Source organism: Papaver somniferum, chromosome 7 (genome assembly GCF_003573695.1).
Source record: "Papaver somniferum cultivar HN1 chromosome 7, ASM357369v1, whole genome shotgun sequence".
Taxonomy (NCBI): domain Eukaryota; kingdom Viridiplantae; phylum Streptophyta; class Magnoliopsida; order Ranunculales; family Papaveraceae; genus Papaver; species Papaver somniferum.
The window spans coordinates 89,903,957-89,919,804 of record NC_039364.1 but is presented as its reverse complement, the minus strand read 5'-3'; positions in this window follow the sequence as shown (position 1 = coordinate 89,919,804).

Sequence of the window (15,848 nt, the reverse complement as noted above, 5' to 3'; positions counted from 1 at the left end):
ATTCCAAACAGTAAAGGAACAACAAATCTGTTTGGTATCAACTCTATTCAACCAAGTGATATGAGTTGGACAAAGGCTCTTCTGTTTATCTTAACATAAACTCCTTCGTCAGGTCCTTAGATCTATCTTATATTCAATTACCGAAGTAATCGTTTAAGATTAAGCCCACAACACTATTAATCCGAAGAATTGTGTTGATGCGATCTTCTCAATTAATCAATTCAATCTATCACAAAGATAAACCGGTTATTTATTGGATCCTCTTTTACCGAAATAAGTATTATGCACACCAAAGATTATGAACCCACAAATCAGAAATCTTCAATATCTTCTTCGTCTTCAAATCTTCTTAGATCTTCAATAATAACCTGCACACAATCACTTGAATCTCTTGTGATCAATCACGCACAGAACGGAGTCTGTTAACAGTGGATTATCACAAGATCGTATTTAGAACTAACAACAGTCTAAATATCCCTGTCGAAACTCTGAACTAGTTTGAGTGAATCTTATATCATAAGAGAAGATTCTCAAGCATAAACAAACTAGGTGCAATCAAAGTTCAACCACCGTTAGTCAATCAAATCAACGAAAACAAAAGATAAACCGCAATTATCTAATTTCCCACCAACGGTACACGCTAGAGATTCTCAATCCCAAAGAAGACTTTAAACTGAGTGGCCGTAAGAGATTTCCCCTAATTAGGTTACTCTCCTCTCCGAATAGGCGGCTACACCAGTAACAACACAACAAAGAGGAAGCTTGTTGTTACGAAGGATTAGTTTGCTAGAAAGGCAAACTTCAAGTATTTATAGACAAGGAAGTTTGGACACCAAGGAATTTGCAAAACCGAAAATATTATCAAGATATTCATTAAAGCACAAATTCGGTTTTCATAATTCCTGGAAATGCTTTGTCCAAAAATAATGATCGAAATCTCTCGGAAAATCTCTAATTAGTAAATGCACATTACTAATTCTTATTTCCCTATAAAATGAAGTTAAATACCTTAATTAAAATATTCTTAACTTATTTATGTTTCGATCCTGGGATTCTCTTCCCTTATCTATTAAGGAATAACTTTGAACAATTAAATAATAAACATTCATATCACGTGTTCAAAGTATGTTGACATCCCTACTTTGTAAGTTCTATTTCACACTTACAACCTTGAAACCGATTTTCCACACTTCCAAGCAAGTTTAGAATGGGTTCATCTAACTTGCAAGAACTATGCGGTTGATCAAATAACATTCAATCACAATCACGGGGTTTATCGGTTCTACCAAAACATGTTTCGGTTCTACCTTCCATGTGAATATTGTGCATAGACACACTAGCTTTCCAAAATTCGGTTGACTAGGTACTAGGATCGTTTCCCCACATATATATGGTATCTATCTTATATGTGTTGCACATGTCCATAGGATCGGTTCCCCTTTGCCTAAAAACGTGTTACACATGTTCATAGGATCGGTTCCCCTTTCTGATATAAACCTTGTTACACCTCATACAAGGATCGGTTCCCCTTTATGATGTACTGCACCTCTTACTAGGATCGTTTCCCCTTTCCTATATTTGGTCAGACATAAAATCACAAACTCGATCATACCATCTCAGGTGATTACTTAAGATCAGTTTCACTAATAAAAGTCATACCAATACATAAGTCAGGCCTTGTGAATAGTTCTACCAATAACACAACAAGTCGTGAACGGTTGTACTCAATCACACATATTGGTTTTTCATAAGATATGCAATGAATAACAAAACCAATAATTCCTGGAAATTTCCTTTTCGGTTCACAAACAAGTATATGAACTTACTTCCTTAGAACACATGTAAAACATTGTTCCCTAGGATGAAATCCTTACCTCATACCCATACATAATCACAATAGCATTCAAATGATTATGGCGATGTCTTATCTACAAAGTTTAATGGTTAAGCAATAAACCTCGTATTGTATTCCTTACTTCTATGTCTATCTAGAGTTCAAATATGCTTCGCAGTTTTGTTTTCAATATGCACGACTTGAAAGATACGTTAGGGAATGAAACATTTCAAGTTAAATATCACTAACCTCGAGTGGAAGGATGATTGTTGTCGTTGTATCTCCTTGCTTCTTGACATCTTCAAGACTTCGCAATACTTGTAATGTCTCATATCCTAATACTTTCAATCTAACCTATACGAAGTTGACTCTAGTACATAATCAAGCGGCTCTTAACATGAGTTTTGATTCACTAAAATATGACAACCAAACTTGAAATACCAACGCTTGGTGGGTTCAACCGAGCAATGCTCTAACAATCTCCCCCTTTGTCAATTTTAGTGACAAAACTCTTACATCATATGGATAAACAAATTACAAGAATTCATTACACATACGCTTGATTCCCGATTCAACAGCACAGTAAACTGCTTACATTCATTCCTTGAAAATGCCGGTGTTGACATTATAATAACAAAGCTAATACTCCCCCTAAGGAAGATAGGTAGATATTCAATCCGCACGTCTTTGTTATACCAATTCATATGACATGTTACTCCCCCTTAGTCTATGTTTTCACTCTTTCGTTTAGATAAAACGTTTAAGCACCAATGTTCTTTTCCTTAGCAATACCAATCAATATAAAATCAATGCCAGTATCACTTGTTTACTCCATATATTTCTCCCCTTTTTTATCACAAAATGACAAAGAAACGAAAAAATAAAGAACAACACGAAAAAAATCTTACAAATCTCAAAAGACTTGCAACCTGTAGAGTTAGGCACGAGGGTTCCACACATCATGTTCTGATAACCAATATCAAAACCGAAACTACAAGTAGTTTTATTTTGATATGTTACCAAGGAAACAAATTTTTCAAATTAATTTATCAAAACAAAATCAACTAAGTACCTTAGTTCCTTTGCTAAACCGATTGTTCAAAAACAACCGCTTAATTCGATAAGACCAAAATAAAGATAACTCTATTTTTCTCATCAGGTTCTTAGACCTTTCAATTTTAAACAAGACAAGTACTAGGTTAGTTAACCAACATTTATTGTTAAGGCATTCGATTAGACTTTAATAACCGAAACCTCACTTCGATAAGTCTAACTAAGATCATAATTAACTTAGTTTCTCTTATCCGGAATCGAATTGGACTAAACAACTTATCACGCACACCTTTTATTTCGTTAAGACATAAATAATTCATACAAACCAACATAAATCAACTTGCATAATTATTCGCCTCAACCGGAAGCAATTGAAACAACATAAGCATTAAAACACCGCAATTGCACCGAAATTTTGTAAGCCTAAACAATTGATACCACACAATAAAGCAAGATAACAATAGTTTTTCTTAGCCGGAACCAATTGAATCACACACATCCACACACACATCAGGGAATAAATATCAATTGAACCGAAATTTTGTTAAGCAAAAGCAATAAATATATATGATATAAACTCAGGCTTTTCTTAAACAGGAAAACAATTAACTAACAAGATTGTTACCTCAAATTTTGCATCCACTTCTCCAATATGATTGCATCTTCATCCAGGGAGAATTGATATTGAAATATCATCATGTTGTCATCCTTATACAAAAACAAAAGAATAACAACAACCAACCTTTACCAGAGAAAGGTTGAAAATCGGTTTTAACAATTGTAAGCAAAAGTTGAAAACCGTCGAAACACATATGCTTTTATGCTAAACCAAAACCGATTCAACATATTGTGACTTTTTCACATATTGTTTCTACCAGAAACCCTCATGATTCTTTGATAAAGACTACCAACATGGGATAGAACTTAATCTTGCTAAATCAAAAAGTCACCCAAACCACAAGGGTTCACAATATATGAGATCGAATATTAAGGTAGTAAAACCGAAATCAGACATCCCATAAACATACATAGCAGTAAGATAAAAGCATTCAAGCACAGGCTATGTAAACCGAAAACTATCACAAGAAAAATTATAAATCAAATAATTTTATTCATAATAGTTTTATTCATAATAGGCCAATACAATCATTGAAAGAAATCAAAAATTGATGTCTATTTTTCTAGATTAAGTAATACAGTAAATAACTTAATCTCTAGTGGTGCTCTTGTTGTTCACTGAGGTCTCTTCAGTGTTCAAACTCTTAAAGCATGTCTCAAGAGACTTGTCCGCAACCATTTCTTGTTTTTCAAGTTCCTCAATTAGAACTTTGAGCTCAGCAAGAATTCCTCTTGTTCCTTCATACTATTCTTTTACCCAATCTTGATGTCGAATAGTTATAGCAAGATTGGTTTTCAATTCATCAAAACCTTGGATATATTGAGACATACTATCAGAACGAATCCACTTGGTTTTGGTTGGATCTTGTATGTTGTAAGCCAACAGACATGACTCATCTTGTGATGCAACTGAACTATCAGAATCATAGTCAGACATTATATTTGATATGCTCTTCTTCTTCCTCTCTGTATTGATTCCTTGACAATATTCTTAACCTTTTGAGATTCTCCTGATTAGCCTTTGAGACACTGCGAGTTATTAGAGGCATGCTCGGTTATGAATAAATAAATATAAAAGGATTGATCAGGGTTTCCGAATACAGGAAAGAGAAAGTTTCTCCTTTTAAAAGAGACAACTTTCTGACCAAAAGACCTCTGGAGAATCCGAAAATATAAAGGAATATATTTTGTTTCCTTAGTACGAATTTCTCTAGCTGGAAGGTTTATTAAAATTCGAAAATTCTAAATAAAACTTCTTTTTGGAATATCATGTTAAACATGAATATTTTTCAGACAACCATGGATTCGCAGCTACCCATACAGTGTCACAGAATTTTTCTGATAAACAACTACACAAAACCAATGTGCTCCTGTTTTATTGTGTCTTTCCCATCTAAGATTATGAGCACGAAAAGGGATGAGAATGCACAATTTTGATACAACTAAGTTGCATCGGAGTAATCTTTTTCCAGCTTACAGTGAATATCAGAAACATGGTTCATGTTTCTCTTCGGGAATTTCTTCCCAAAATATTTTCTCCCAAGACGATGATCTTTTCTAACTAGAGAGATATGATCATGTGGAGAAAATGTACTAATGTGAGAACTTTCAGAGATATATAAATCTCTCTTAATTCTTTCAATGAGATTTTCATTAGATTTTCTCATTCTAAGGACTTCCTTATGATCCACATTAGCATGATCATCTGAAACAACTATAGGAAATTCTTGATTGTTTCTTTTGGAAGAGATTCTCTCTTTCCCTTCCTTATGAAGTCGTTCCTTATCAAAACCAGAATTGTTTCGATATGGGTGCGGAGGAACTTTTTTCCAGAAGCGATTATCAACTCTTTCCTCTGACTCTTTTGAGTTGATCTTATCGGGATGTGGTATAATCTGTCTTTCTACTGAGGAATAATCTTTCAGTTTTTTAAGACAAGAAACTTCCTTCACAATTTTTACCACCGTATGTTGAAGAAGTATAAGTTTCCTATCAAATGACTGAAAACTGTATTCCTTACAATCACCACGGAATCGGTTCAAAGTTTCCTTTGGACAAGATTTCGTTTGATCATCAGTAGATCTAAAAGTTGGTTTCTCATCCTCTTCCAACTTGATGTAGTTAGGCAAAATACCATCATCTTGATCTGTTTCAGATGTGATTAAACCGGTTTTGTCATAATCTGTAAAGGTCGAGCAAGGACTTTTAGTTTCCTCATCAGAAGAAATCACAACAACATCATTAGTTAGAATCATAGGACGTGTCTCTTTATCTGTAAGAGATTTACCAAGAGCCTCTAGTTTGACAGTGAGATCCATTTTCTCTTTGGCTAGACAATTCAGTTGAATGTATTTTTCTCTGATCTCCTGTTTAAGAAGATTTGACTCTGTCTTTAAAATGAGTACTTTAGAAGAAAGAGATTGTATAGGCTTTAGGAGTTTTATCAACTCTTTATCAGCATTTTCTCTTTCATCAGAGATAGACATAGAGGTTTTCGTAACTCTTGGATCATGAGTCAACGAAGTAGTAACATCTTCAACTTTTGAATATTCATACTCTTGCATAACGTTAACTGAATCAGACATTAGATTCAATTCTTATAGGTTGGATCGCACCAAACACAGATTGTTAGATCTTTTCGTATTTGCCTGCTCTGATACCAATTGAAAAGGCGAGGGTATCCAAATATACCTCAAGCTAAAACTTTTCCTACCTATAAGTCCTTTCTCCGAAAGTGATTGTCTATGGACTGAGTCGAGACAATACAACTAATCGGTTCACACTTCATATGATCGTCTATGGATACGAGATCGATAAAATACAACGATGAAGTATGTTACTTGATAAAAAGGTTCGGACTTAACCAAACACAATAGGATTCACTTATCAAGTAAATAGGAATTAACGTTTGTGTAATTTACTTTAATTATAATAAAACAATTATAATGCGGAAATATAAAGTAAATGACACAACAAGATTTTGTTAACGAGGAAACCTCAAATGCAGAAAAACCCCGGGACCTTGTCCAGAACTGAATACTCTCAGGATTAAGCCGCTACACAAAATTACACCTAACTTCGTATAGTTGATACCAAGCAACTAAACCTATAGTTCACCTAGTTCCATCTGAATTCCCACGCCTCCGACCTTATTCACGTACTTGGAACAATTCCTTTGGTTCTTATTCCAAACAGTAAAGGAACAACAAATCTGTTTGGTATCAACTTTATTCAACCAAGTGATATGAGTTGGACAAAGGCTCTTCTGTTTATTTTAACATAAACTCCTTCTTCAGGTCCTTATATCTATCTTATATTCAATTACCGAAGTAATCGTTTAAGATTAAGCCAAGAACACGATTAATCCGAAGAATTGTGTTGATGCCGATCTACTCAATTAGTCAATCCAATCTATCACAAAGATAAGACGATTATGTATTGATCCTCTTTTACCGAAACAAGTATTGTGCGCACCAAAGATTATGAACCCACAAATCAGAAATCTTCAATATCTTCTTCGTATTCAAATCTTCTTAGATCTTCAATAATAACCTGCACGCAATCACTTAAATCTCTCGTGATCAATCACGCACAGAACGTAGTCTGTTAACAGTAGATTATCACAAGATCGTCTTTAGAACTAACAACAGTCTAAATATCCCTGCCGAAACTCTGAACTAGTTTGAATGAATCTTATATCAGAAGAGAAGATTCTCAAGCATAAACAAACTAGGTGCAATCAAAGTTCAACCGCCGTTAGTCAATCAAATCAATTAAAACAAAAGATAAACCGCAATTATCTAATTTCCCACCAACGGTACACGCTAGAGCTTCTCAATCCCAAAGAAGACTTTAAACTGAGCGACCGTAAGAGATTTCGCCTAATTAGGTTACTCTCCTCTCCGAATAGGCGGCTACACCAGTTACAACACAACAAAGAGGAAGCTTGTTGTTACGAAGAATTAGTTTGCTAGAAAGGAAAACTTCAAGTATTTATAGACAAGGAAGTTTGGACACCAAGGAATTTCCAAAACCGAAAATATTCTCAAGATATTCATTAAAGCACAAATTCGGTTTTCATAGTTCCTGGAAATGCTCTGTCCAAAACTAATGATCGAAATCTCTCGGAAAATCTCTAATTAGTAAATGTACATTAGTAATTCTTATTTCCCTACAAAATGAAGTTAAATACCTTAATTAAAATATTCTTAACTTATTTATGTTTCGATCCTGGGATTCTCTTCCCTTAGCTATTAAGGAATAACTTTGAACAATTAAATAATAAACATTCATAGCACGTGTTCAAAGTATGTCGATATCCTTACTTTGTAAGTTCTCTGTCACACTTACAACCTTGAAACCGATTTGCCACACTTCCAAACAAGTTTAGAATCGGTTCATCTGACTTTCAAGAACTATGTGGTTGATGAAATAACATTCAATCACAATCATGGGTTTATTGGTTCTACCAAAACAAGTTTTGGTTCTACCTTCCATGTGAGTACTGTGCATAGTCACACTTGCTTTCCAAAATTCGGTTGCTTTCCAAAATTCGGTTGACTAGGTACTAGTATCGGTTCCCCACATATATATGATATGTAACTTATATGTGCAGTTGCACATGTCCATAGGATCGGGGCCCCTTTGCCTAAAAACGTGTTTCACATGTTCATAGGATCGGTTTCCCTTTCTGCTATAAACCTTACTGCACCTCATACAAGGATCGGTTCCTCTTTGTGATGTACTGCACCTCTTACTAGGATCGGTTCCCCTTTCCCATATTTGGTTAGACATAAAATCACAAACCCGATCATACCATCTCAGGTGATTACTTAAGATCGGTTTCACTAATAAAAGTCATACCATTACATAAGTCAGGCCTTTGTGAATAGTTCTACCAAGAACACAACAAGTCGTGAATGGTTATACTCAATCACACATGTTGGTTGTTCATAAGATATGCAATGAATAACAAAACCAATAACGCCTGGAAATTTCCTTTTCGGTTCACAAAAAAGTTTATGAACTTACTTCCTTAGAACACATGTAAAACATTGTTCCCTAGGATGAAATCCTCACCTCATACTCATACATAATCACAGCAGCATTCAAAAGATTATGGCGATGTCTTATCTACAAAGTTTAACGGTTAAGCAATAAACTTCGTATTATATTCCTTAATACTATGTCTATCTAGAGTTGAAATATGCTTCACAGTTTTGTTTTCAATATGCACGACTTGAAAGATACGTTATGGAACGAAACAGTTCAAATCAAATATCACTAACCTCAAGTGGAAGGATGATAGTTGTCGTTGTAGATCCTTGATTCTTCACATCTTCAAGACTTCGCAATACTTGTAATGTCTCATATCCTAATAATTTCAAGCTAACCTATACGATACCAACGCTTGGTGGGTTCAACCGAGCAATGCTCTAACATGGGTATTGGTCTGGCGGTTTACAGCGTGCGGCGTGCAACATGCCCATTATAAGAAAGTGTCAGGAGAGCGGGCAGTTAGTGGCGGCAAGAAGTAGTGGGTGTAAACTAACCCGTTTCCTTCATAGTGGGGACGTGGTTTCTAGCATTTACACATTACCCCACTTATCCGTCACTCAATCACTCCCACTTCCTACGAGATCAGGGTGCGTTCAATTATGACTTGTATAAATAGGTTTCTACCTATTTCGACCAAACGATGGAGTTTTGGTTAACAAAAACACAAGTAACCAGAAAAATACCAAAGAACTGATAAATTACATTCCGCAAGCCAGATTCATATTCTGATACAAGCCAAAAAATAGCCACACCTTCCGAATTAACCATTCTGGTCTCAACACCTTCTTCACTTCCCTCCCTAAGACCAACCCTTCTCCTTCACTTTATGACCGAAGCAAGACTGGAACGGCCATTTGTTGGTTTAGGCCAGGATTGTACAGATTGATCTCTCTAATCTAAAGTACTCCCGTGCAATGCATTTGTTTTGGTCTAAATTCGTTTCTCAACAACACACCCAAATTTACCAAAACCAGCAGAAACAGTTTTTACCCCAAAAACAAATATTTAAGGTTGTTTTCTCCAAGGGTGTCATAAAAAAAATTAAATACCCATCTTTTCAGATGTCATTCTCGTACTATTTCTGAGAAAGCTGCTTAGCCGTCTTTTGTGTCAGAACACTAATTGCTACTTTTAGCGAAGGCACCCTAGCAGCAAATTTTGTCGTTTTCTCTGTGACCACAGGATAACAAAAAGCCGAAGGTATGCATAAACCAAGTGATGTACCAACAAGTTCACGACCTGCTATTACAATAGGCAGGTCTCAAAACCCGTCTCGAACAAACCAAAGGAATGAAGCAGAGGACGAACAAAGCGAGATAGCAATAAGAACGGCTGCTAACAAACTATCTACTCCTACTGAGGGTATGGGGAAAACATCGGGATCACAACCACAGTACGACATGCCGTTACCGGAGCGTCCCAATGTTACGAAGCCACCTGAGGCTAACACAGGGTTACCTAGAACCTTAGCTCCTACGGGACGAGGGTTGGGAAACCTGACTCCAATCTAGCTAGATCCTGACACTCCCGATCATAGAAGAAGGAGTGGATGAATCTGAGGATCCGGCCGACAACACTCCTCACGGTGGTGGAATCCACAATGAAGAACAAATGGCAGTACAAGTAGCAGCTTTGCTACTACGTAACAAGGAGCATGAGGATGCAATGCACATGATGGCACAGGAGAACCAGATCGAAGGTTCCCAAACTCACCCTCCTTTAAAGAGGCATGAGAACGGATCTATCTCAGGAAGACGAAGGGTGGATCCTACCCACCAAAAGCTAACCCGCCAGGGGGAGCCAGGAACGCACGACAGGATCCATACGATATGGATCCATCTTACAAGCCTTCTCAGCCTTACAATGATGAAGCATTTTCCTGAGATGCACACAATGTGAACATGGTCATGGAGCAAATGGATAAGATGCGGAAGGAAATACAAGGACTGAAAATCGGCCATGTAGGCGCAAGGCTGGAAGAAGTACTCCAAGAAGCGACAAAATCTCCGTTGTGTTTTTGCATTTTGAGGAAGCTCATCCCTTCGAAATGCCCAGTACCTACGTTTCAGGCATACAATGGTACCTCAGATCTCGCGGCCCACCTAAGGTACTACACTCGTGTCCTTGCCCATTGGGAAAGAGATTAGGTAGTACTTTGTAGATACTTTCCTGCAAGCTTGACGGGATCATCATTGGCGTGGTATGATAATTTACCAGCAAACTCAATTGACTCTTTTGAGCAATTGTCTACGGTGTTCTTGGAGACATACATGTACAACAAATCAACAAAGGCAGGGTTAGATAGGCTATTTGCTTTAGCTATCGGACCCCGGGAAACATTGATGGAATACACAGACAGGTGGCAGAAGATATGCCAAGCAATCGGGAAAGTCATTCAAGAAATGAGCATTAATTTCTATAAGTACGGACTTGATAGAACCTCGGCCATCTTCGTGGAGCTTCATAATCGATCCCTTGATTCCGAACGAGAGATTAGGGTTGTCCAAGATCGCTACATCAGACTTGAAGATTTTCAGAAGGACAACCCCAGGGCGCAAACAAAGACAACAACAACCTCACAACGAACCAACTCTCTGGAACCAATTCCGGAGATCTCTAAGAGGAAAAATGAAGCCGGGGGCAGAACCAGCTCTCGAGACAAAAGATCGAAATACGGAGATGGCAAAGGCATAGGAAAAGGAAGAAAATAATTTGTAGATAAAGTCTACACAAAGCTAAACACGACGTTCTTCGACATTCTAAGCAAAGAAGGAGCAAAGCTGGGCTTTCCTTACCCTAACACTAGGGGAAAGCAACCAGATAAAATAAAGGAGTCTAAGGAGTACTGTGAGTACCATCAGTACTACGGGCATACAACCGACACATGCGATCACCTACGGAACACGATTCAGAGATTCATAGACGAAGGCAAGTTCATGGAATATGTGAAAATACAACCAGCGGATGCTGAGGTAGCCCCCAAAAAAGGGTAGAACTACCTCAGGACAGAAAATGCATCAACATGATCACCTTCTCCAGCGGAGGCCAGGAGGATCTACTCGAAGACATCCTCGAGTTGGATCGGAACAGAAGAAAGCTAGAAGCCCACGAGGTGTTCAAGCTAAGTGTACCACCTACTAGCACTTCGTAAGAATGTATGCCTACGCCATTAACATTCTCAACAAGAGACATCAACCACGAAGTCGATATGCACAATGATCCTCTTGTGATCACTCTTCCAATACATGGATGGAATGTTATGAAGGTCCTCATTGATGGGGGCATCTCGTTAAATGTATTGTTCTACGAACCCTACTTATGTATGGGTTTAACAACTGAGCAAATGGTTTCATGCACTTGCACAATATACGGTTTCAATGGAGCAGTCTGTAGACCAAATGGAGAAATTGTCTTGCAGGTACGCGCAGGACCCTTAGTAACCAATACAAGGTTCTGCGTCGTAGAAGCACCTTCGCCATACAACGTCATTATCGGAAGACTGTGGGTACATCGATTAAGAGGAACAACTTCGACATATCATAAGTATCTTCGATTCCCTACACCCATGGGTGAAATGGAAATCAAAGGTGATCAGCAAGACATAAGGCTATGTAATATAGCAGAGGTTAGACTCAACGAAGAAAGGGTTGTTGCACAACAACAAGAAAGAAAATTACGAAGGGCAAATACTAATGAAGTAAAAGATAGAGGCTTCAAAGCCCCCTCAGCTCATGAAGAAAGCACCTCCGCCACTCCGGTAGCGGACGTCTTTGCTAAATGACAATTACAGAAATGCACTCCTCTACAACCTCAGAAGCCAACCTTTTCACCGGTAGAACCAACAAAGAAAATCAACATCGGAACAGAGGTAGAGCCAAAGATGATAAACATCGTCACTCTACTGGAAAATTAAAGGATGATGAGATGCAACTACAAAGGCTACTACGGGATTACGCAGATGTCTTTGCGTGGTCAATGGAAGACATTCCAGGAACTGACCCGAATTTGGTCTCTCACCACCTTCGGCTCAAACCAGAAATGCCACCATTCAAGCAACGAAACCGCAAAGTGGCAGATATCTACCAAGAAGCAGTGGAGAAGGAGTTACATAAACTCCTAGCAGCAGGATTCATACGAGAAATCAAGTATCCCACGTGGATATCCAACATGGTCATTGTACCTAAGAAGAACGGAGGCGTGCGCATTTGCATCGACTTTAGCAATCTCAACAAAGCATGCCTCAAGGGCAGCTACCCGCTGCCAAATATTGACCAATTGGTCAATGCAACCGAAGGTCACCAGAGATTACCCTTCATGGATGGTTACTCCGGTTACAACCAAATCTCCCTTGAAAAAGAATACCAGGAGCATACTGCGTTCTTTACCCCACGAGGCTTGTATTGCTATACAAGGATGCCTTTTGGACTAAAGAACGCGGGGACACATACCAGCGATTGGTAGCCAAAATCTTTAAGCCTTGGATAGGCAAGATACTAAAGGTATACGTGGACGACATGCTTGTCAAAAGCAAAGAGGCGAAAAATCACCTGTCAGACCTAAGGGAGATATTTGAAGCCTTGAGAAACTTTCACATGAAAGTAAACCCGGAGAAATGCACGTTTGGAGTAACCTCAGGAAAGTTCCTTGGGTACTTGGTAACTAAGCGAGGAATAGAAGTGGACCCCGAAAGGCTCAGAGCAATAATGGAGATGCCATCTCCAAAAACACTAAAAGGAGTACAAAAGCTAAATGGAATATTGGCCTTCATGGGAAGATTCATAGCAAGGTCAGCGGACAAATACAAAGCATTTTTCGACACCCTAAGGAAAGGAAGCAGGTTCATATGGACCACGGAGTACGAGCAAGCCTTCCAAAAAATCAAGGAGTACTTGGCCTCAGTACCTATCTTACAGAAGCCAGAGCTAGGTGAAATACTCACCCTATACTTAGCAGCAACAAACTATGCTGTAAGCGCAGTATTAGTACGATACCAAGGGCAAAGAGAAAAGCCCATCTACTACATCAGCAAGACACTCAGTTCAGCGGAGCGTAACTACACCAAGGTGGAGCAACTCATACATTCCTTAGTAGTGTCAACAAAAAAGCTAAGGATATATTTTGATGCACATACCATCCGAGTCTTCACAAAGGCTCAGATAGGTCAAATCCTCGATAGCGCGGAGAAGGTTGGAAGGGTGGAAAAATGGAATTCCATGATCAAACAGTTCCACATAATCTTTGAAACAGGGAAGGCTGAGAAATCACAAATCTTAGCAGACTTTCTGGCAGACCTACCTCTCAGCGATGAAGCAGAGATAGACGACATCCCAGGAATGGAGGAAGACAAGCAAGACCCGGAGGACCTGTTAGAACCTCAGAACTCACGAAAGTGGTAAATATTCGTAGATGGATCCTCCAATAGAGAAGGCGCAGGCATAGGGATTGTAATAACAACCCCCAGAGGAGACCGGCTCATCTATGCATTCAGGTTAGAATTCGAACAATACACCAATAACATCACAGAATATGAGGCGGTCATACATGGTTTACGATTGGCACGGGAGCTAGGCTTATCAGATATTCGATTGACTAGTGACTCACAGTTGGTCATTAGACAAATTGAACTCAAATACCAAACTTTGGATCCAGTGTTATCTTCGTACTTAAAGCTAGCTCAGGAGCATGCGTCCTATATCAACAACGTAGCATTCAGGCATGTATGTCGAAAAGACAAAAGACACGCAGATGCCTTAGCATTCATATCCTTTACGCTAAAAGACAGAAATATCACCGCTGTACAGATTGGAAAGATCTACGAACCTTCGATAGAAGGACCTACTTCAGGCGCTGAGGAGGCTTTGGTTGTTCAAACTCGGTCCATGAGAGAAGCAGATAAAGAAAAAGCAAACGAAGAAATAAAAGAGCAAGATGACGAAGCTGAAGAGTCTAACAAAGACCAATCTATGTCAGACGAAGACAATGACAGCGAAGCGGAGATGATTGGAGGATTCCAATCCACCAGTACCTTGACAAAGGTATCTTACCAGCCGATGTTAAAGAATCCCGGAAACTCGAGTCAAAAGAAGCAATGTACAGCCTTCGTGACGGAATACTGTATAAGAGGTCATTTATCGTACCTATGATGCGGTGCCTCTCACGAACCTAAGGAAGGATAATACTCCACGATATACACAGCGGAGATGCCGGCAACCATAGTGGAAGAAGATCCTTGGCGGTTAAAGCCAAAATGCAAGGATACTATTGGCTAAGTATGGACGAATATTCAAAGAACGTGGCTAAGCAGTATGAAAGATGCCAACGCTTTTCTAGAAAGATCAAAGCACCAGCAACAGAGCTCAACTCAGTCATCAGACCTTGGCCATTTGTCAAATGGGGGGTTCATATTGTCGGACCCTTGATAGAATGAATTTCGAGAAGAAAATACCTCATTGTGGCTACGGACTACTTCACCAAGTGAGTGGAAGCAAATCCTTTGGAAAGAATCAGAGACACAGATGTCTTTAAATTCTTGTTTGAACAAATCATATGCAAGTTCGGAATACCATCCGCCATAGTCTCTGACAATTGAAAACAGTTACAAGGAAAGAACATATACATGTTGTTTGAAATTTTCAACATTCAAAAGAACAAGTCCACTCTTATATACCCTAAGAGCAATGGACAGGCGGAGTCAACTAACAAACCATGGCGATGAACTTAAAGAAGAAGCTAGGAGCATACAAGAAGAGATGGTGTGAACAACTTCACAATGTCCTATGGGCCTATCGAACTACAAGAAGGTCAGCTACAGGGGAAACTCCATTCCTGTTAACCTACGGAGCCGAAGCAGTCATCCCAACGGAGCTAATACTTCCAACAACAAAAACGGAGGAATGAGAGAAGAATCTAACAACAGAGTTTATGTTAGAGAAGTTGGATGACCTTGAATAAAGGAGGGAGGTAGGTTTGCAAAAGATGGTAAACTATCAACGAACGCTAGCCCGGGAATACAACAAACGGGTCATCCTCCGAAACTTCGTGGTCGAAGAGTACGTACTACAACAAATTCCGCCATATCAAAGGAAGAAGGATTGGGGCAATCTAGCTTCAACATGGGACGGGGCCTACATCATACACGACATTGTCGTAAAAGGGTTTTACTACCTAATGACCCCCAAAGGTGAAGTATTACAACATCCCTTGAATGCAATGTACTTAAAAAAATACTACCAGTAAGAGAATGGTAACTACTCAGGAGAAGAAAGGAACGGGCAGTAGCCTACCA